At 37.1% G+C, this 23,379-nt stretch overlaps 1 protein-coding gene across 1 annotated transcript in view; it reads right to left on the minus strand.

Annotated features, from left to right (window-relative positions):
- The window catches only part of SEMA3A (semaphorin 3A), a 336,793-nt gene that overhangs the window by 77,703 nt on the left and 235,711 nt on the right, over positions 1 to 23,379 (minus strand). The gene's annotated exons all lie outside the window — the stretch shown is intronic.

The raw sequence follows: 23,379 nt of genomic DNA on the forward strand, positions 1-23,379 counted from the left end.
AGTGTCAGGTCTAGCCCAGTGTTTGATATGTATTCAGATTTAAAAAAAATATAAGCAAGGTCTGGAATACAGAAGCTGAAATTCTGACCCTTTGGGCAATTTTTCTTTTCCTGAGGCAAAGCTTAGATTTGAAATCTCTGCAATAAGCACTTCTCTTTCGTCTTCGTTCCCTCCACTTGCTTTCAGTGTGACACCACCCAGCCCTTCTGCAACCTCATTTTATTTTTCTTCATTAGCAAAAACTAATATCCTCAACATGTTAATAACTGGTATTGCATTAGAGAACAATACATTTGAAAAGCTAACTTCTATTGTGCACATGGAGACATAACTAACAGCAGACATAATTATAACCTCTCTCTGTGACAAGTTGCAATTATTCTTCATGGAACTGTGTTTAAGAGCAATGCATTTCTCATACAGGTTGGGGTTTTTTATTTAAAAAGTCAACAATGTTTGATATTCTTTTCCCAGTGCAACAAAAACTTTGCTGACACAGAAACAGATGGATTTAAGTGTTTTTGATTCAGGGTGACTGAAGAAAATACATTAAAATTCACTCCTTTATTCACTACTTTGCCTGCTTTTCTAGCACCCAGAAGTTCCCAGAAGGGGAGAGAGTCAGCAATGCTGGCAAGAATATGTAATACACTCAGCTCATATATCTATATATGTACACTCATAAATAGCAACACACAGTGTCATTGGGGCTAATCAGCATCCAACCAGATAACTCCATTGCCGATAGTCATATTTTCAAAGAAGAAATGTTGTCTCTCATTAAACAGAACTTTGGCTCAAAATCCTGGCTGTTTCACCCAGTAAGATCATAGTATATTGTAGTGTAGTGTAGTACAGTATAATATAGATCAACTTTGTTGACTAAAGCAAACTGACAAGCACACTAACCTCTCACAGGAAAGAAGCAGTTCTCCTTAAAGTTCTGTTGATTTCTGGGATAATTTTTTTGTAGCCAAGTTTAATGGAATCCAAATGATTAAATTATTCAGGGTTTTTTGAGAAGGAAAGATGACATTCACATTACTTCATATTTCATCACCCACCACCAGCTCACAGCCACAGTGTGGAGTGCTTATGGTCATGAACTGAGTTAGGCAGGACCTGTCTTTGTGCTCAGGGGAGGGTTAAGGTTTGTAACAATAAACCCTGCAACTAAGGGTGATGCCTTCCCAGATGTGGCATGATCCCTGAGACTTCTGTGCATATCTTCTCAGGCCCTGCTCTCAGAGCTTCAATCTGGAGTCCACTGAAGTCAAAGTAAGATTCCCCTCAAGTTCAGTGAACGTCAGAGGAATCTTTCTCGTATCCCTTGCCATGTTTACGTGTTAACTCAAGGTCACAGCAAATCCTTCCAAATTACTATGAATTAAAACAGTTGTTCTCCATCACCATCAATTTAAAAGGTTTGAATTGATGAATATACAACTTCTCAACTTGCTTTCGTACCATCACCCTTCTGCTTTTTGTCATCATGAAAGTAAGGGCAGTAAACACTGTGAAGAAAAATCATGTGTGTTCTTAATCCATACTGATTATTTGTTTTAGAATATTTGACTGAAATGCAAGCTTCATTTGCATTTATGCAGATAAATGTTAAATGTTTAACTGCACTTAGCTGTTGATCCTTGAAAGGTATAATTACACACAAACACATACATGCACAAACAAAAATAATAAGACCTGAAATATTAATCATCTCACCTGCTGTGCCAAATCACCCTTTTAATTTGTTATTCATAAACAAAAGCACCTTTAGACATTGAGCTGAGTTCTCTCCTCAGTGACGCTTGTGCAATCCCAGTGAAAGCCAACATAACTAAAGAAAGAAGTCAGTTTTGGAGATTATCAAGCAGGTTGAATATCAGAAGGGTCAGGGTGGGTTTTGCACATCCACAATATAAATGCAATTTTTAAGTCATTGGGTTGCTTCTAAACCATCTTGCCTTAGTTTTACAACTGGAGTGTTTCCTTACTGTAAGTTAGCCCTGGATCCAGAAAATTTGATCATAATTGGTAGGGAAAAAACACATGCCTTTCTATGTATTTATTAAAATCTTCTCAGACCATCTGCAAGATAATGCTGCTCAGCTTTCTATCACCTTGGATGTAAACATTTCAACAGGAGAAGGTGTTTGTGCTGTTTAAGGCACCTTCTGAACTCTGCTGAGCTTATCTTTTCTTTACAGATGAAACTTCATTTACCTAAGATTTGAACACTGATTACAGGCCCCTGAGAAACAGGAGACAGTTTTTGAAACATTGTCGACTATAATTGGTTCCCGTCAAAACGTAAGTCCCTCGGAAAGGGAAGAACTCAGAGGTATGGCCTTGTAGGAAAAGTGACCAAACATCTGCAATGATGCTGGAGTTTTCTTGTAAGAAAAGTCTCACAAGGGCTAGCAAGGTCCACTAGTCCCATACCGCACATTTAAAGATGCACAGGAAAACTGGGGGAATGAAATGTATCTTTCCCCTTTCCTTTTCTTTTATATGCAGGCATTAAAATTAACACTTACAAATGGAATCTATAATATAAGAGCCCAGCTGTCTTCCTGTTTCAGGAGGTGCTAGTGGTAGCAGAGAAGTCAAATTGCATGACAGGCATTTCATTCTCATATCAGTGACTAAGCATCTGCTCCAAAGACCATTCAGTCTATGGCACTCTCCTCTCATCTTTCAGTGGCCTCTGAATTAAGGCCTCAAAAGACCAGAAGCAGCATCACTTTTTGTGTAGATTAAAGGAACAGGAATTTTAAAACTACATTTCTGCCTGAAAATGTTTTATTTGTCAATGTTAGAGATAAAATCTCATTTTGCTGACTGAAGGCAGCTAGAATAAACCAGAACAACTTGTATATTTATGTCAAGGCCTTTCTGGAACTTTGTGTAAAGCTGTGTTCACTGTTCCCTTCTGCATCTTTCCACATAAAGCAATTCTGCAAACACTAGTAGAGTACCTCATTTTATAGATCAAGAACAAGATTTTAAAGTCACAATAGCTTTTTTAAAATTTTATTTTATTTTTTATGAATGAGGTCAATGCTCAGTAACAGTCAAAAAAAGCAAATTTAATGCTAGGAGTTTCAAGGAAAGAAATAAAGAACAAAACCAACAGCATCTTTATGCCTCTATAAAAGTATGACACTCCTGCATTTTCAGTACTTCATAAAGTTACAGTCCTCTAACTTAGAAAGCATACAGCACACTGGAAGAGATATGAAGAAAAGAAGACTGTTCTCAGTTTGTTCTAAAATGAGAAACTGGCAGGTAGAAGGTTTAAAACAAAATAAAGTGATGTTCCTCACATATTACAATTTGTAGGGCATGGGATATTGTGGGTTCTTAAAATATATGAGCTCAAGAAATGCCAGTACTAATTCATCAAAACCAAGTCATTGAAAAGCATTAAATACAGAGATTCCACCCCTGGTTCAGGAAATCCCTGAACAACGAGTGCTGGAGCCTGGGAGACTATATCACTAAGCACTGCTGCATGCTCGCCGCCTTATTCTCTTCTACTGGCATCCATTATGGGCCCTTGTGAGAACCGAGATACTGGGCTAAATGAGCCTTTGGTCTGAACAGATTTGACTGTTCTTATGAAATGAGGCAGAGAGAAATTAGGTAATTTAGCCAGGAAATCTATGCCAAAGCAAAAAGCTAATGTTCTAGTTCCTGAGCCTTGTCCAGTGCCATAAACAAAAGTATATAGTTCTGCCTCAAATCCTAGTAAAGCTAAAGGCAACTGAGCTTACTCAGCACATGCAAAGCTATGCACAACGTGCCAAGTAAAATTGTTAAGGATCACTTGTGATGGGAAGAGTGCATCAGCCTTTGTGTCCAGTTAGCCTTTAGTCTCCCTGTGATTCCCAAGGAATATCTCTGTTGGGTTCCCAATGCACAGACGAATTGCCATATGCAAATAGCCACTTGTTTTTTATTCACTTAAGTTTTACAAGAATTAGCCTTGGAAGCAAAAAATCCCTCTTACAGATTTCCAGCTCTAAAGCAACTTAATATTAATTAGCTAAACAATCATAAAAACAAAAATTAAAAAGAAATAGGTCATTTAACTTAGAATAAAGATCAGATAATGCATACCACAAAATTTCATAGGGAGAGATAAGTTTGGGGGTTTTTTAAGTGACTTTTATGATTCATATACAGTCAGTAGAGATTCACGTGACAATATTATTCTAAAATGTTCCCATCACATCCAACACTTATTAAAATAATCTAATCTGTTTAAACATATTGGAGGGAAGAAGAGCTGGTATGTAATTATCTCTTTCCCTAAATTGTTCTTTGATTTGGTTTCAGGGTTCAAAGATCCACCCAGTTTTTGTGTTAATAGCCAGCATTGATGTCACAGGGAGAAACAGAACGGAAGATAGAGGTGGAGGTTGAATTTGAAGATAAATTGAATAAAAACATTAGAAACCACTGGATAAGAAAAGCAAACAAACATCCAATAAGTCCACCTCTGGTTTCATAACTCTTCCTTGTTTCTTGATGTATCGTAATATCCTTCCTTTCCCTTTTTAATCATGCAAACTTACAGCTGTCTTTTTGAACATTTTTAGACTCAACTTCAAGTGCCTCACTTGATACCATATGTCACACATTTCCTCTTCTTTTTGTGAAATGGCTTCAGATAGAATGGTTTAACCTTATTTTCCTGCTGTCTGGATTTTGTCTCTTGGTATTCAGAAGCCTCTTTCTATCTTAAATGTCATTCATTTTAAGTCGTTTCATCAAATTTTGGTCACAGGTTTTAAATTCTGCACCATTAATCTTCTTAACTAATATAAGAAGTTAAAAACTCATTTATTACAAATTGTACCATGATGAGGATACGTGCCTACACAGAGCAGCTAAAGGGCAGTAGAAGATTCCTGGTAGAAAATTAGTAAGTGTAAGCTGCAAACAAGAAAATGAAGTGACAGTAACAGGATGTAAAATAGACCAGAGCTGCTCTGCCTTACAATGTCCAGATACTTTGTTTGTTTGTTTGTTTGTTTGTTTTCTGCTGTATTTCTACCTTTCTACAACCTCTGCCTTGCCATCACATTAGTTTTTAGCCATTTATATAATTTTCAGCATGGGGTTTTAATCTACTGTCTTAGATGACAATGTCTAAGGAAGAACACCAAATGCTTCTAGTAGACTTACATGTCAAGAGTCTAAACATTAAAATCTAAGTTTAACAGCATACCTAAGTTCATGTTTTTTCTGAGGGCTGGTGTGGGTTGTTTCAAGCTGGATAATAATTTGCCTCATATCTTGCACAATTGAATTGTATCTGAAATTTCATACTGCTTCTTGAGTTCCCTTCTTGGATTCAATTTGGATAATTTTATTCTTTCTAGTTCAGAGAAATGCAAATCAATATCCAGGAACTTTTCTGAACTGTATGGCTTCTGAGTGTCTACCTCATTTTATTATTTTTATTTCACAGTCATGAACATCCCGGATACTATGATAGATGTGAAAGATAAGCACTATTTCTGAAGATGCATAATTCTCTCCATTGACCAAGGATAAGGCTGGATAACTGTAACAACTGACTATGTTTCAGGTGATTTAAATCAGGTAAAATAACTTCTACCCTCTGAAATTAGGCTGTAATCTAAGTCTGGAGGGAGTAAATTATCTAATACCAGGAAAGAGTAAAATACTGAAAGTCTCAGATTCTCCAGCATACTTCCCTGTTGCCATCTATTCCTCTTTCTCACTGTCTTTTTTCCTCCATTTCATGACCCAGTGTTCCCTGGCACTATAAGAAACCCCCAGATCTCTCTCCCTTTCCCCTTCAGAGTGTCCTGTCTATGGTGCTGCCTATGGAGAACCTATGAAACTGAAAACCAGTTTGTCCTTCTGAAGCATCTAAATGCAGAAAGACTTCAGATTTCGTTTTTCTTTACATATATGAGCAATCTCCCTGAAAACAATGAAATAATTTGCTTAAGTTCCTTCTGAATGAGGTTCTCAGACTGCTTTTCATAAGTGTGTACTTAAATGCATAGGTAATTAATGCTCAAATTTGACAGATTGGCACATAAAGCCTAATCCCAGCTCTACAGGAATCAAAAAGTAACCAGTGATCACAGTGCATCAGAGATTCGGCTTTAAAAGCAACTTTAAAAACAAATATGCAGCTCCCATATTCTTTCCCTTTGTCTCAAATCACTGAAATCTCTTGAAAAAAATATTGCAATCTCTTTTTAATGAAATAATTTGAAAATTTAGCTATTGCAACTAAATTCAGCATTAAGTTTTATTCCTTCATCTATGTAATGATAGTGATAGTTATTCATGCTTATTTTTATAGCTCTCCTCATCTCACCCCTTCTCAGATGGCTAGTGCATTTAAAATCCTCCTTACAGCAGTCACTAACCTTCATATCCAACCTTTATTTCCCTGCTTAACATACTGGCTTCTACTATAACACTGCTTCTACTCTTTAGGAAGCTTTTGGGTGAATTTTGTTGCAGTTTCTCATACCCTTTTTTTCAAATTTTACCTCAGTCTTGTCAGTCTGGAGGAGTCCAGTGATTTAGAAGTAGTAGTGCCAAAAGAGAAAAAAGCAGGTAGGGAAGCTTGAAATACTCATTGTGGTTATTTGACTACAGAAACATATACCCATTTGGGGGGCTTTTTTCAGGTAGAAGATGAAAAAAAGTCATTTTTCTAGAACATAAGTTTGAAAAATGAGAATAAAACCCCACTTATACTAAGATGTTAATAGACACCAATCTTGTCAGTAATCAATTTGGCCTGTAGTACATAAAATTTGGAAATGACCAACATTAGAAATCTTGAAATAAGGTATGCTCATTTGAAATACGCATTTCTTAGAAATTCTTAGAAGCACTTGAAAAGACTGAAGTCCATTAGAAATTATTACATCTTATTATTATTATGAAGAGTTTAAATGTTTATTCTGAGGTACAATATTCAATTTCCTGTCAATTTTTTTTTCCATTCAAGCCCTCAGGAAAGATTGAGGAGACATGTTGTCTTTAAAACTTTGGCTTTTTATTGATTTTATATGTCCTTCTATCTTTATTTTCCTCAAAGAAACTTAAAATTACTTTTAATGGCACTTAGATTCTTAAGCACCCCATTGAAGATGAGACTGAAGTTACTAAACCAGATAAGCACCCATGAATATGATGCCTTTGATGTTTAATTTACATTCCACTAGTTAGGTATGTAAATATGAAAATTTAAATTCAGGTATAAATTTCAGGAGTAGATTGAAATTGTTTTTCTGGTATCGTAAGTCGAAAACTAAAGAAAGCACTTAAGCCTGTTTTTAAATATGGTCCCTGTAAGGCACAACATGTAACCATGTAATCTTAAATCCTTAAAAGCTATTGCAAATGTGGTATTTTCCTGACCCAAGACCAGTGAAAACTAGAAAGCCACCAATGAAAAAAGGTTTTTGCTCCAGTTTAACTCTTGCAGTAATTGAAATCCTATTTAACCCCAAAAGATATTACTTTTATATTTTTGGGAAGTTTTAGAAGGGTTAAGTCTGGATTTGTTTCTGACCATACTGCATACTATCTAGAAAAACAACTAAGAAAGATGCTGTAGATGTAAGTTGAAAAAAACCACCCCTGTTCTTTTTATTTTTTCCACCACAGGAAAGATTTTGGACCAGGATTTGATTCCTCTTACTCAAATGGCTAATGTGGCTCATGAGAGTAAGTCATTGCTTCATATGAGTAAGATGTCAGGCTTTTTGGGAGTAACTGAAATCTCCAGCTTTTCTTACTGTCTTCTATTATCTGTTTTAAAGTATTTCCTTATTTATTATCTTTAATACCCCATGAAATATACTGATTGTAAAAATAATATCTAAGTCATTAAGTGTTATCTAAACTACTTGCTGCAATGCCAGCTAAAATAAATCACATTTTTTAAGGGATTCTATATCATCCTTCTACAAAAAATAACAGAAATTTTCCTGTATTTTCTTTTAGCCCTCTCTTTAAGACTTTTATTTTGTGGTTCTGATATGTGACTGTTTTTATAATGTCAGGAAAGTACCTTGAGTTAAAAAATTTATTGTGCTATAATCTTTGTACAGAGAGATTTAGCATTTCTTTAACCATCCTTTACACTCTAGTCTTACTATCTCCCTTCAAGGTAATCCTTTTTACAGAGGGTCATGGATTTTCAGTGTCTGCATGAAAACACATTTGCACAAAGAAATAAAAGCCAAATTCACAAACCTACAAATGACAAGCAGAAAAGGCTTGTATTCCAGCTTGCTTTCCTGCAAATTCCTTTGAAAGGCTAAACAGCCTTTTCAGTGCAAGCACTAATCTGCAGACTTGTATTACTATGTTTGAATGTAACGAGATTCCAGTAAACACATGCGCTCCATGTCAACACAGTGAGCTCAGTTTAAGAGCAGCTTATTTTCAGTTACTTTCAGGCAGCTAAAAACAGACCTGAAATACCACTTTAACTGGAATGAGAATGCCTGTGCAGGGATTTGCATTACCTTAGTGAGACATTCACAACTTTGCTTATGGACAATGCTTAAGTCATTCAGAGAGCTCTTCCACGATCAAAACTTCCACTGTCTTGTCCAAACTTTCCTTTTGGCTCCTTTTCTTGACTGAGGTTAAACAAAGTCAGCTCTCCCCATTACTGTTCTGTTTATCCCCACCAATCTTTGAGAGAATACATAAACCTTGTACTCATGTCTGAATCATTTATTACTATATTATGCTTGTTGGAAGAATCTTTGTGGCCTTATTCCATGTTAAACGATGCCCAATCTTTCCATGTCCTAAATTCGGTAGGAGTTTCACAGCTTTTTACTTAGGAATCAAAATTTGTGATCTAGACTAAACTCTACTGACTTCAAGGGATTTGTTCTTCAGTAAGTATTCCAAGAAAAGACCTAGGTATAGAAGCAGTAGGCTGATGAAGACTTACGCTTTCATTACTCCCACACTTGAGTAATGAAACCAGATCCCTTTTTCTTATAACAAAAGATGATGAAATGCATAAACAGAAAGGTTTGTTAAAACAGAATAAAATAAATTGTTATTCAGAAAAAGTAAATTAAGTTAAGCGCCTCAACCAGCTATAATTAAATTCAATATGCCACCATGACTATTGTTGATATACCACCTTCATGACCACTGATGCGTAGCCAAACAGAAAATGAAACTTGGATCAAGTAAAGGGAAAAAACAACAGCACTATTGCTCTGGAGTTTTCTGCTGTTTGACACATGGTTTGTATTGTAGGTGCACTCATATCCCTTATGAAACCCTTTGCAAGCTTGTAAACAAATGTTAGCTACAGAGAGTAATGTTGATTTGTAGAAATGGCAAAATGCTTTCAGGTTTCATGTTGGTTCCATGCTTCAAACAACCTGGAAGTATAGGATGAAATGATTAGAGAGTTACTGCTTTGAAAAACTAATCAATGCCATTTGTTTTCTGATTACACGTTTACTGGTTCATAATTAAAAAAAAAAAAATCATACTTCAGGGCAAAAGAACACATTGGAAGATAGTCTTCCTCTCTTAGACTGTTTTTTTCCTAATCCCCCTTTAAAAGCTGTTTCCAGGTCTGGAATCAGGCCGAGTCAATCAGTAGATATGCTTTTACCGTGCCCAAGAAGTAAAAGTCTGTATTATCTGAGAAGCCACAGCACAGAAAACTGACCAATTCTTTGAGAATCCCAGTACTAAGACTTTTTTCTTTTCTTTTACACTTACATTTAATAACTTTGTGTAGGCTTGGCCCTTATGTGTGTAGAGGGTCTTTGAAGGGCATCTAAAGATTATTCAGTGGACAGATAGCTCCATCATTGCTATTTAGCTTGTCTGGGGAATTTTTTGGCCCAGAGACATGGGAACATTTTCACATGACAATGACTGAAGCTTCATCTTTCAAAAAATCTGGATTGCAAAGAGCAAAACCAATTAAGGCTGAACCACTTGGCCTCGGCAGAAGCCTGAGGACTGGAGAAGAACCCATAACATTGGTGTCATCCTCAACCAAAATGTGCAGCAGCTTTGCATATCACTGATAAGATGGTGCCACCACTACTAATTATCTCACTGGCATAAAAACACATATCATAGCATGAAAAAGGCAGATTTCTATCAAGAATTCTTCATCTTTCCTTTTCTTCTGCCAATACTTTCCTAGCTGTGTTGTGAGCAAAGATTTCTGCAGCATGAGGCAGATTTTTTTTTTCCTTTTTTTTTTTTCTGTTTTGTCAAAAGACATGATGAGGCAAAACATTTAAATAAGGGTAAACTTAAGGTACGTGAATAATTTCATAGCCTGGAGCAAGGCCAATGTTTCAGGAGGACAGCAGAGATGGGAACTTTACACCTTCTTGCTTACATATGAAGAGGTCTCAGATTAATGATCTGTTCATCTAGTGGATTGTTTCTCTTTAAACAAAGAAAAAAGCAGAATATACTGTGTATTTGTCACTGCCAGTTTGCATAATGCTAGGAAATTATTTTTTAAGTCAAAATCTATGAAATGAGATTTCAATCCAGCATGGAAATTATGGGGAAAAAATAACTTCCTCTCTTTTCTGTAGTGCTCCACTCTGTCACTGGTGTTGCCCATGTCATATTCCCACTTGAACAGGTGATGAGAAATTTTTATATCCAGATCAAGCTGCTTGCTCAACTTTCCTGGTGTGGTATATATTAAACACAGAAGGCGGCAGCAAGCTAGTAACCCCTGAAAGCATCCTTCTGATGAGTCAGACTGAGCTGTTAGCAAAACTCTAGTCGCTCGTTACCAGGCTTCTAACTCCACGTAGTGCAGAGGTGTGAAAAGGATCAAGTAAATTTTAATACTTCTCTCATCCTGAGCAGTGCTACTTGAGCTTTGCACTCACGCAGCACATGGAACGTGACCATGAAAATTTTGACATTCCATTTCTCTTCTGCAATGTTGTCACTGTTCTTTTTAACCCAATAGCATAAGCAGTATTTTACATATAAGAACAACCAGGATTGGTTTATGTTTAAAAACAAATGGGCATATCTTCAAGTCCTCAGCTTTATGCCACCAATCTTATTATACATTTACATGCCAGATATTCTGCACATATAATAGATTACTACAAGGCTGATATTTAATTTCCTTAATTAATTTCATTGTGAAGGTATGTTTGAAACCACATTACTGAAGGATTCCTCCAAGGTAACCATTTAACAGCTAAGTAACCTTTAATTACTTTGCTGTAATGATACACATCTAAGACAGATATTGTTATACTGTGACATCTGAGCACTTTAACCTAAAGGTAGTTATTAGCACTCCCATGCAAGATTCATTATGGATCATATTTCATTAATGGAGAGCATTGTGTTCTCATCTGATTATGTACTTGCAAACGTTTATTAACATATTTCCCTGAGTGTGACCATGTTGCAACTCAGAGGAATCCATAGATTTTCATAAATCATGTAGCATTTCTTAACTAAAATATATGCAATCATACAATAGAAAAGTTATATGACAGCTCTTCTGGAACTGTTTGATACATACACTAAATATGAAAAGAGTTGCTTAGGACTGGACAATGTATATAATTATGATTAGCTGTGCAATATTTGAAAATGGAAGAATTAAAATGCAAATCAATGCTGTACTGCAAGAATCACTAGTTGTGATTTATATCACTACAGGTGAGAAGACAGTCCAGACTTGTAGATGACTGCAGATGTACACAAATTAGAATAGATTAGATGACATAGCAAGTCACTGCCAATTCTAATAGACATGAATTCATCATGATACATTTATTCATTCTGCACAATATGTCTTTTTATCTAAGTTTTCCAGTGGTGACTGGTTTTTCATCCAATGTGTTTCTCACATTCTTTCTGACTCACTGAGCTAAAGAAAAACCACATTTTAAAAAACAGTTTCCTTCTGGGAATAAATAAAAATAACCATATGTGATTTGTCTACAGCAAATAATACAGAAGCTGAAGAGAAAGAAAAAAAACCAGGTATTAGCTTGTCTTTTCTTTAGCTCCCAAGTAATGGTGGAAAGTTACTCACCCTTTTCCAATGAAATTAGTTACTTCGGAAAGAACTAATTTACTCAAAGTCCACAGAGGCATGAACAAGTCAGAGGCATGTATTTCATCTGAGTCAGGTCATAGTCACTAAATTATTTGTCTTACATAAACGAGGGAGAGGTGAAGGAAGGAACAGAAGGGCACAGTACATTTTCCTCACAGGAATGGTATTCGAGGGATGATACAGAGATTCTGTATGGTTTATACTCAGGAGCTCAAAGAGAAACCAGCACATTTCCAAACAGACTTACTGAGTGCCACAAACAGAAAGCAAGTTGTTACAAACTATGTAAGCTAGAACTGAGAATGAATGGAAGAGTAAATAATTTTTTTTTCACAACTGACTTTAAGTGGTTTTATTCTTAGATTTTGAGGACAGAAAGAGTTGCTGTAATCACTTAGTCTGATTTCCAGCATCACACAAGCAGTAGGCATATGGGACAAGCACAAATATTTAAAACACTGCCTGTTTCAGTACTATTCTTAATCTCCCACAGTCCTTCAGCAGTAAATTGATTAACTGTTCATAGCAAAAGATATATGGATTAATGTATAACGAAGATAATTATTTATGCCTATGCACTGCTTTCACATCTGTTATTTTTAGATAATTTTATGCAGAGTCCCATGTTCCTTCCGTGCACAAAATACAATCTGTCTAAATTCCTAAAACTGGATTTTCTTCCTGCAGACAGGTACTATTGAAGCAGTCAAGCTGACCAATGTACTGGGTCTCTATTCACAAAAAAGTATTGTTTAAAGAAGGATGAAGGATTTTCTCTCCTGTAAGACTTTTAAGATCGTGAAATACCTGATTGTTAATCTATCTGTGTCATCTTATGCCAGCAAAACATGTGATGCAAAAAGATGAAAGGTTGTATACTGATAAAAACCATTTTCTTTATCCTTTGTAAAGGTATTTAGCAAAGTTAGAAAGTGACACAATGGTTAAACTGTATCTGCTCTTGTTTTGCAGAGATCATTCCTCTTGGAGCCATCTTCTCTGTGTGTATGGCATATATGGGATTAATTCTCATTTGCTTTCTTACAAGGTTCAGTAAATTCTCTCCTTAAGAAGCAAAGTACTAATTACTAATCAAAGCATCGATATTTAGCATTATTTTCTTACTGAGCTATGGAATAGTGGAATTTTATGATTTATGAACTTAGCAACAAATTTGAGACACTCTTTGTATAACACAGAGCAGAGAAGAAACTCAGTTTCAAAATCTTGTAAAGGCAAGGAGGCATCTGGAAAGTATTTGAAAGCTTTTTCACATAAATATGAGTCTGTACATAAAAATGGGGATGGTCAAGATAGCAGGAGAAGAACAATTATTTCCTGCTCCACCAGGCAACTGCTGGAAATACCTATGTACTGCTGTTTACTCACAGAAATAGTAGCTTCACCTGCAGTTGCTCTGCTTTTTATCAAAGGAGAAACAAGATTTAATCACTGTGGAGAAGCCAGTTTTGTCATGCCAAATGCATCTGTTGATGAAATAAAGAGATGTATAAGGAGCTTGGAAGCACACCAAGGGGGCCTCCCATTGTGGAAAGTGACTTTTTTCTTTCCCGAATCTGTTTGAAAGATTGCTTTTAAACCCATAAGTCTTCTCATCTTTCTTTTGGGGAAATGCCCCTTTTCTGGGAATTCGGAATGAGTGAGACTCTTCCAGCCAGAAGCAACATCAGGAGGAGAAGCTCAGGCATGAATCTCTCCATCATTGCTGAGCAGCCTGCGCCGTGGCCGTACACAGCCTCTCTGGGGCCCTTCCTGGGACTAACCGCAGGCCAGTCACCATGCTGAGGTAGCACTAAGCTTACACAAGGTGAACATGCAGAAACTATACATATTAGATTGGTCTGAAAGCATGGACATAGGTATTGTTTTCAGACTCGCATGTAACTTCCGAGAGTTAAATATATCCTACAACCTTTAAAAATCAGGCCTGAAAGACACTTCACAGCACATCAGCTCTCATCAAATTTTAGACAAATTTTAGACCAGTGAAGTTAGTTAACATCAGTAGGCTCTTGGTTAGGTCCTCGTGTCTGAATATTTAATATAACTGGTTAGTTTGCTGTTCTGTGTTTCACAGCCCTGTGGCCTGTATGTGGAACATCACCCACAGCTAAAACCTGCTGCGTTGTGACCTTGGTTGTTTAAAGACTACTTGACAAGATGTTTGTACTGAACTACAAATGCAATACAGTCACTTCCTTCAGAGGCAGAAATCACACTTAAAATATGATTCTTCTTCATGAGGTCAGCCCCTGTCAACTGGAGCCTTGTGACGTGGATCCCACAATGAATAATGTTGCTTTGATGCTGATCTATCCAAGTCTGAGCTCAGTAACTCCTTCTTTCAGTTTTGCTTCCTCCTGCACCTCTAAATCAAGAAATAATTCTATTTATAAGTCATTTCCTCAATTAAGTCAGTCTATACTATAGGCTGGCTTTCCACTGTTTTTATTACATTGGTTTCCCAACAGATGGTGGTTTGTTATTTTATTTTTTTCTCCCCCATGTTGGTCGAGAGATCAAAGGATTCAGCCATACTTGTCTTTTGTTTCAGGAGGTGTGTGGATGAAATTTTGCATATGTTGCATGACTGTGAAGTTGGGTTAATGTTTTCAATTGTTACTCTAACAAGAGGCAAATGCTGAACTTCTGTGCTACTAGAAACATTATGGGCTCTGTTGATGAACGAACATAATATTCCCACCCAGAAAATTGGATCAACATCTTAATGTGATTGCCATCTCTCTTAAAAGTACAATCTAAGTCTGTAATGAATTAGGAAAACTGTATCATCTCATGGTAAAGTAAGGTAATCATGTGCCAGTGGGAATATTTACATTGTGGAAATAAATAATTCATCATAACGTCCTTTAATTGATAGGAGAAATAATGAACATCCAAATGCAAACAGTGGGTGTATTTTCAGCTCCTCTGGTAGCCATTGCTGAAATTAATTTTCCTAAAGCCGACACAAAACTCTGAGTCATCACTCTAACAATGCTAGAAATTAATGGTTTTTTTCTGTGACTGTACAAATGAAGAGTGAACATCAGTCTTAGTTACACCAGTATAAGTCATAAAGGACTTCACTGAAGACAACTAGTACTAGGAAAAAACACTCCACATTTTAAAAAAAGAAATTAAACCCAGATCCTAAGAGTGTCTTTAACTTGAATCACTCATTATCTGAGCATATTGAAAGTTACCCATGGTTTTAAGACATGGACTCACAAAGCAAGGCATTGCATGTGGTATAAGTGAAAATCCACTCAACAGTTCTGCATGTGCACGTGTGCACCCTCCACTCTGCGCATTTACTTCCATGGAGGTCTTTTTCTATCTCACTCTTTTTTTTTTTCCTCCCCTCTAGCAGCGTAAACAAAAGTTTTCCCACAGTTCTGAGACTCATTTCTTTGAACCTAATGAATATGTCGACTGGCTTTAGTTTCTTATTCATGGAAGTCATTCAGCTGTGGCACACTGTATACAGTTCTCCACTGTAATCAACCAGCATTTCTCAGCCACAGAAGGCGAAAGCCATGTACGGTGAGGGAACAATGGTCTTCTCAGTTATCTCAGTGGAAGCATGCTAGTGCATAGATTCCTCTCATTAGGAGGCAGGGGGGTCAAATTTGACACTATCATTCACACCGGCCCCTTTTTGCACTGAGAAAATCTAAAAAAAAATCTGTGTTAACAGTTACTTTGTGTGAGTTGTTTTTTTCAACAGTGGAGGAGAATATGCAGGATCTTGCTACTACCAAGCTTCATTCTGTGTCACTGAAGGTCTGTAGTGATCAGACCAGATCCATGGAAACACCGATGCTCTCTACAGACCATATCCTTATCAGCTCTCTCTCATCTCAGGGAAGTTTTCACTTAAAACCAAACTGTAGAGTGCTGGAACATCACCTGTGGAGTGACTTTCATTTACATTTTCTTTAAAACATATGTATAAAGTAATATGGTTCTGGAGTTGATTTTTTTTTTTTTTTTTTTTTTACTTAGGAATAAACTGGGAGGTCTGCCATAGCAATTTGGATATATTTATGAAGTCCTAAATAAAAGTTAGTTACTGAATAGCTGAACTGATCGGACTTGAATAATAATAGGGGTTTCATTAGTGGTTTCTGCTGTGCAACAAATGGCCCTTGTGGCTGTAAATTCCATGTCTTTGTTCTGCTTCTCATCATATCTTATACCTCTCCTCTGTATGACTTACTATAGAACTGTGCCTCCATTTTGCCTAAACCATTTAAGTCTGTAGACTGAGGAATAAAGGTGAAAAAATAAAATAGCCAACCACACTGTTTTGACTTGTAATAGTTTAAAACTTGATTTCATTTCCTGCATGTAAATGTTCAACTTGTAAATCTCAGAGTGAACCTCAAACATAATTACTGACTTTCTGTCACTTTAGACATAAATAGATTCCAAATTGCTTAGGTGTAATTAGGAAATATACAAGGGCAGGACTGAATGCATTAAATGACAGCTGAAAACCTATGATGTTCACAGTTCCTGTCAATGATTAAAGCATGAGCCCTTTGCTAAATACTTTCCCCCCCAAAATGATATTTGTACTGTATTTGAATTTTAAGATACTAAGCCAGATCCTTTGCATGCATATGATTTGGAATAGTCCTATTCTTACAAATATACCTTTACGTTGGTAAATGGAAGATCAAATGGATCAGCAAGCTGTCAAATGTTCAGCTGTCATAAAGGCATGTTCTTTTTAATTGAATATGTCAGGGTAATGAACACCAGCTGCAAATTTAAATTATTATACTTTTAACTGTGTGGTTTACAGCAAAAGTTTAGTATGCATCAGAATTTGTATTAGAAAATCGATTCTTATCTTGTTAAAATAAGATACTTGGAAAAAAAATCTCTTTCAAAATGTTTCTCTTCATTGTCTCACTTTGCTGAGGATGAAACAGCTGTAGCGCTGTGTAGACTTTCCCAACAGCGAGGGGTAGGAAAGATGTCAGCCATTGCTGCCATGTGTGCTATTCAGTTGAGAGAAGTTTACCTCATAAATTAAACTATTCTGACAGCTAAATTATCGCATAAAGCCTAATAGTCCTACTTTAAAGGATCTACTCTGGAAATAAATTTTTATTGGAATTGTATTTTGCTTGGGGATGACAGGAAGAAGTTTTGAAAAATCTGAGTTTTCCTGGTTTAACTTCTCTTTTAGCAAACCAAGTGTTCAAAATACAGCTAAAGTCAAAGGAGATCTGTAGTGTATTCAAAGACAGGCCTTCATAAATAATAGCATTTAACCATGAACCTGATTAATATTTGTTTACAAAGGGCTTTATGGAGTTTTTCAAAAAGTCTTTTAAATAGGAGTCAAGTTACCTTTTTATGGTGACTTTCTACTTCTGTAACTTTATCACAAGATAATGCCACATAACAAGAGGTGCCATTTGGGACATAGCACTTGGCCTGCAAGAAATACGTGCTTCTGCATGACGGTGCTTAAAAATGTGCAGAGCTTCCAGCAACATATCCTGGTTTCCTTACAGAAATATTTGTCAGACCTTACCAGAACAACTGCCTCACTTAGGTTGTCCTGTGAGAAAGGACTGTCATGTTCTCTGTCCCTTCCCTGTACTCTTGTAAATATTGTCTTTGGGTTATTTGAAAGTTCCCATAGCATATTCCTTCGCAACCAATTTCATAGTGAATTATGGCTTGGAATAAGATTTATATTCTATATATAACTGTATATAAAACTATATACTTCCAAAATGCTAGGAAGGTTGTAGCTATGCCAAGATTTATTCTTTTTAACAAGTGGAGGTAAATTGTACATGTGTGTGTATCAGTTTTGGCTGGGATAGAGTTAATTTTCTTCATAGTAGCTGGTGTGGGGCTATGTTTTGGATTTGTGCTGGAAACAGTGTTGATAACACAGGGGTGTTTTCGTTACTGCTAAGCAGTGCTTACCCAGAGCCAAGGCCTTTTCTGCTTCTCATACCACCAAAGCTGACCCAAGGGATATTCCAGACCATAGGACATCATGCTCAGTGTATAAAGCTGGGGGAAGAGGGAGGAAGGGGGGGCGTTCGGAGTGACGGCGTTTGTCTTCCCAAGTCACTGTTACATGTGATGGAGCCCTGCTTCCCGGAGATGGCTGAACACCTGCCTGCCCATGGGAAGTGGGGAATGAATTCCTTGTTTTGCTTTGCTTGGATGCACGGCTTTTGCTTTACCTGTTCAGCTGTCTTTATCTCAACCCAAGAGTTTTCTCACTTTTACTCTTCTGATTCTCTTCCCCTTCCCACCGGAGGGGAGTGAGTGAGCGGCTGTGGGGTGCTTAGTTGCTGACTGGGGTTAAACTACGACAGTGTGAAAAGTCTGATCTTATGCAAAGAGTTTTCACGCAGGGTAGCCTAAGGGACTGGAAATCGATGTCATGTAGAGCAGCAGAAGTGATGGTTTGCAGACCCAGCAGCCTCCAGAGGAACCAAGCCCCTTTATTTTGCGATGGTAGCCACTGACCCTATGAGATGCCTGGACAGATGTGTGTCTGACACTGACTATCCTGTCACCTGCCATCCTCCACAGACAAGAACAGCAGTATGGCAAAAAGGTCCAGCACCTGGGATTTCCCAATATAGCAGAAATCATTACCCTGCTTTTTATGAAACAAGGTGAAGTATATCAGCCTTTAAACATCTAAGAGAGATTTTCTTTTTTCCCATGGCAAAACTAGCCAGGTGATTGAAAGAAGTGCTCTAAAAAGTACTTATAAGCTAGAGGTCAGGTTCCTCAGTTTTATTTTCATGTACTGTAGCAACTGGATATCTAGTGGTTTGAAAGGTTAAAGCATCTCTGAACTAAAATAGGCTGTTATAGTCTGTAAACTAGATCTTCCTGTATTGGCATTTCTCTGTGATTACAGTGATGCTTAGAACTGCTGTGTCACAAATAATAGTTCTATCACAGAATTGTTATATCACAAATGAGAATAATCCGTTAACAGTATCCTTTTCCTTCATATTTTGTCTATATATTTGGTAAGCATAAAAATACCATATAAAAGTATAATTAATTAGCTGGAAAGCAAATTAGCCTGAGGTGATTCTTAACTTAAAAATCATTTGCTCAAATGTTTCACTTAAAAACCACAGGTCAGAATCTTAACTGATGTAAACTGACACAACTCTGCTGTCTTCAATGAAGTTACACCAATTTATGCCACATCTGCTACTACTGAACTCAATGTTTCACCCTGAATTTTATATTAGATAATGAAACACAACATATTTTTTCTACCAGCAGTAGCGCTGGTCCTTCAAGTAATGTGTTCCTTCAAAGTGATTCTCTTTGGAAAAAACCTGCTTTTCCATCACTATATACGTATGTATAATATATATAGACTTATACACAGACAAAAAAGACAGATGCATAAATGTATCAGAACAGGATGTCCATTACTTAGCAAATGCACTCAAGACCTCTTCTAATGTGAAGTACAGAAGGGATAAAAAAAGTCAAAAGTATAATTCAGCAAAATTTTATGAGTTGAAGCAAAGATTTTTAAAATACAGAGTCCGGAAAAAGCAAATATGTTACAGGTGGTAGTGTTATATAACTTCATATGCAATAACTTAATGTTTTATGTACATCATAAATCTGAAGTAAATTTAGAGCTTCTTTATTGATTAAGAATGAGAAATAACCTGCAAGTAAAGTGATCCCAGATCTTTGAAATTCATCCAGTTAAAAATGAGTTTTAATCTGTCGGACAATGACAAGAAATTTGGAATTAGGAGACAATAAAAGAAGCCGGGTTAGTTCTTCAGACAGCATCTATTGATTTACCTCTGTTGAAGAAACCCTAATGTATTCCTGCTGAGGATCTGGCAAACAATTTTGCACAGCTCTTGTAATGCCTGTCTGAGCGTTAAAAAAAAAGGTTCTATAGGGCATTCTCTATACCCCCACTTGTATGTAAGGGTTAAGTAAATGGGAAATCCTGTTCTTTCCAAACGAGACTGTTCCCTGCTGGTTCACACAAACTACCCCAAAGGGAGCCCTGGGGAAAGGGAGCAGGGCTCCTTCCCCCTGCTCAGGCATGCACTGGCAGGTGCATTCTGCATCCTGTTGTGATTTTCTAGTGGGTTTAATGCACCTCTGTGTCTCCCTGCAGTTGGATTTGTTCCTTTCAAGCACAGATCTGACTTGTGTAATTTTGCAACCGTTAAGTACAACATTCCTACACATCCGATCCTGTTTCCTCAGAAGTCAGTGGGAGCAGAACATAGCTTTACTAATTACTTTCTTATTTAGTCTGGTAATTGGTTTCTTGCATTATATTGCGTTATGTGGAGAGAATGCCACATGTTGCCTAAGCCCAGATCCCTGAAGTTGGTGTAGGTGTCTGTGTTAGGTCATCTCAGCTAAACTCAGGCATGTACAATATAGACATCTGCATATGAGCCAGTTTGTCCCATTCAATGAAAGTACAAATATAGCCTCTCCAATGGATGACCTCAAGCTTTAAATTAGGCTCTCCTCAGGTATTTTCTGCGTATACGCATGCTACGTTCTCTCTAAATATGTTCTTTCCTGCTTACTTATGGCTTACGTGCTTAAAGTCTCTTCAAACATCAACTTTATTCTTCTCTCTAAATACTGTGGTTGTTCACTTGCACATCTGGAATGGATTTAAGTGAAGATTAGTCTGCTTTACTCCTTAGACTACGGTGTAATTCACAACATATTAGGTTGTATACATTTGTGCAGATCATTTTTAATCAGATGCACAGCATGCTGTTCATATCCTTTTACCTTTTTATTATTATTTCTGATACTGTACTTCATCAAACTCAATTAGACCTGCCTAGTTTCATCACTAGAAATGGTTTTCTGCAAGTATGGAATGGGGCTGTGATACGCTGCTTCATATCGAAGAGATATTCAACAGATATAACAATTCATATTCCCATTACTTTATGACTGTCACACAAAGTAATTTATTTCCTTTCCCTAATCATAAAAATTGTACCATATTGCAGCCTCCTGCAGCCTACTACAATTGCTTTCAGTGTTTTTGCTATTGCTTGCCACTCTTTTCTTTAAATTTCACTTCTCCATCCTCTTCAGTTTGGCACAAGCTAATTTCCTCTCCTCCACCGGACTCAGGCAGGTGGGTTATATTCAGAGCTCACATAAACAAGCAATCTTATTAGACAGTAGGTACATTCCCTGACTATTCCCCTAATCAGTTCACATTTACCTCTCTAAGTGCTTGAAAAATAAATAAACAGATGGTGAAGTCAGTTAATTTTCCACAAGTGTTGTGGCAGAAAAGGAATCTTCAGGAAATGTTTTAGATGGCATTTTTTAAACTCAAAATCAACTGCTTGCCTTTGCTTATACTTTTTACCTTTTTTAGTGTGCTAGGAAGGTATAAACTATACAAGATACAGAAGCAACGGCCCTTTGACACGTCCAGTGCTGCTGTCTGACATGACAACGTAAACCATCTGGCTCTCACAGATGCAGCGTGCAGGGGTTAATATGTATCCCCCCCATCCATGGTGTCTCTAATAGCTACTGTCAATCAAGCACCCTCCTCTTCCCCAGCTCCGGGAGGAGATGCACATTTGAAATTCCTGGCTAGGTCGTATGGGAAAGGAAGGAGCAGGCCCTAGCTGAGAGACAGAGACAGGCCAGATTATTTTTCATTGCAAACCTAATAAATGTATTTATGCACCTGATTTTCACCTTTGCAAGGGACAGAACCCAGGCTGACTGTCAGATTTGTCAAAGCCTGAGAAGAGGGGGTGGGTCCTGCTGCCTCCTGCCTGCCCCACTTTCTCCCTGCGTGGGCAGACCTGGGCTGAGAAGGCAGTGACCCTCCTGCACAGCTGTCCAGAGGATACAGAAACCTGGGCCACTGGAAGGGCAGGTGAAGATGATTTCACTCATAGCTTAAGTATGAAAAGGAAATCAAAAGCTAACAGTGTCCGAGGCAGTTGAGGTAAACATACTCCTGACTTCCCTGGTTTGCAAAGGTGAAACCAAGGGTCATGAGAATGATTCAGGCACAGGGGGACTAACAAACTTACTGCATAAATGACCAAAACCAGGAACAATTTAGATTTTGTTTATAGTTAGGGACTGCTAGAAAGAAGCTAAAACAAACATCCTCTTTCAGCTCCAGGGCCAAACACATCATTGACTCAGGACTTTCAAAATCTGGAATGTTAAACCAAGGTTGGATCTGGCCTCTCATCTCTGATCATCCTTTCTATAAATCCTTGATAAAGTGTGTGTTAGTTTTATGGTACAGTCATAAAACAGCCAAATGTAGAAGTAAATGACCTCATACCAGCTATCTCTCTGCAGATAGATTCACTTGGCAGATAGCCAAGAATTGATTGACACACATCTTACGGAACTAGAGTTAATTAATATGTCTACCAATTCCCAAATGGATCTCAGGAAGCAGAGAATCTGTTTAATGCAGTAAGCAATGACATACTGTGTGTGGTCAAGACACAATCACTAATTGCCGAGAATGCATTCTGGAATAAAGCATTAAAGAATACGAAAAAAACCTTTCTACTTTGCAGCTCCTTTATCCCTTCAAAACCTTATGCTTAGAACATTTTAAAGACTCATGATTCAAATATCAAAAGACATTATTATAGGGAAAAACGGTTGCCAGACTATAAATTCAACACTCAAAAGATCTGTTAATTTTTCTACAAGAAGAAATTCTGATTTTTAAATAACTGAGTCCTCATTCATTTAACAATGATGTCTTTATTTTCAGGGAAATCTGCAAACCTGAATTGCAAAACCGTAAGGTAACTTGAAAGAGCTGTTCTTCAAAGATCACAGAAGCTATAAGTAACACAGCTATGGATTCACCAGTAAAACAAATCCATAAATTAGTGACTGCTGAAAACACATCAAGAGTCTGGTTGCTAAACTGAAACAGTCCATTGAGCAATACTCAGGTAAGCCAAATTGAAAACAAAGTGAAGTGGACTAATGTATATTACATACTCATCTTATCAGGAGAATAGAAGATTGGCTTTTCTGGAGAGAAAAAGTATTGAAAACCAGCATAGTCCCATTGCTTTCTGTGAGTAATACTGTTTTTCACCAGGGAAGACCATGCTTATCTATTTTGTTATGATGACCTATTTCATTATGACAAAACAGTACAAGAGCTACTGCAAGTTCTGCAACACTAAGCAAAAATC

The sequence above is a fragment of the Harpia harpyja genome, chromosome 6 (genome assembly GCF_026419915.1).
Source record: "Harpia harpyja isolate bHarHar1 chromosome 6, bHarHar1 primary haplotype, whole genome shotgun sequence".
Lineage (NCBI taxonomy): Eukaryota > Metazoa > Chordata > Aves > Accipitriformes > Accipitridae > Harpia > Harpia harpyja.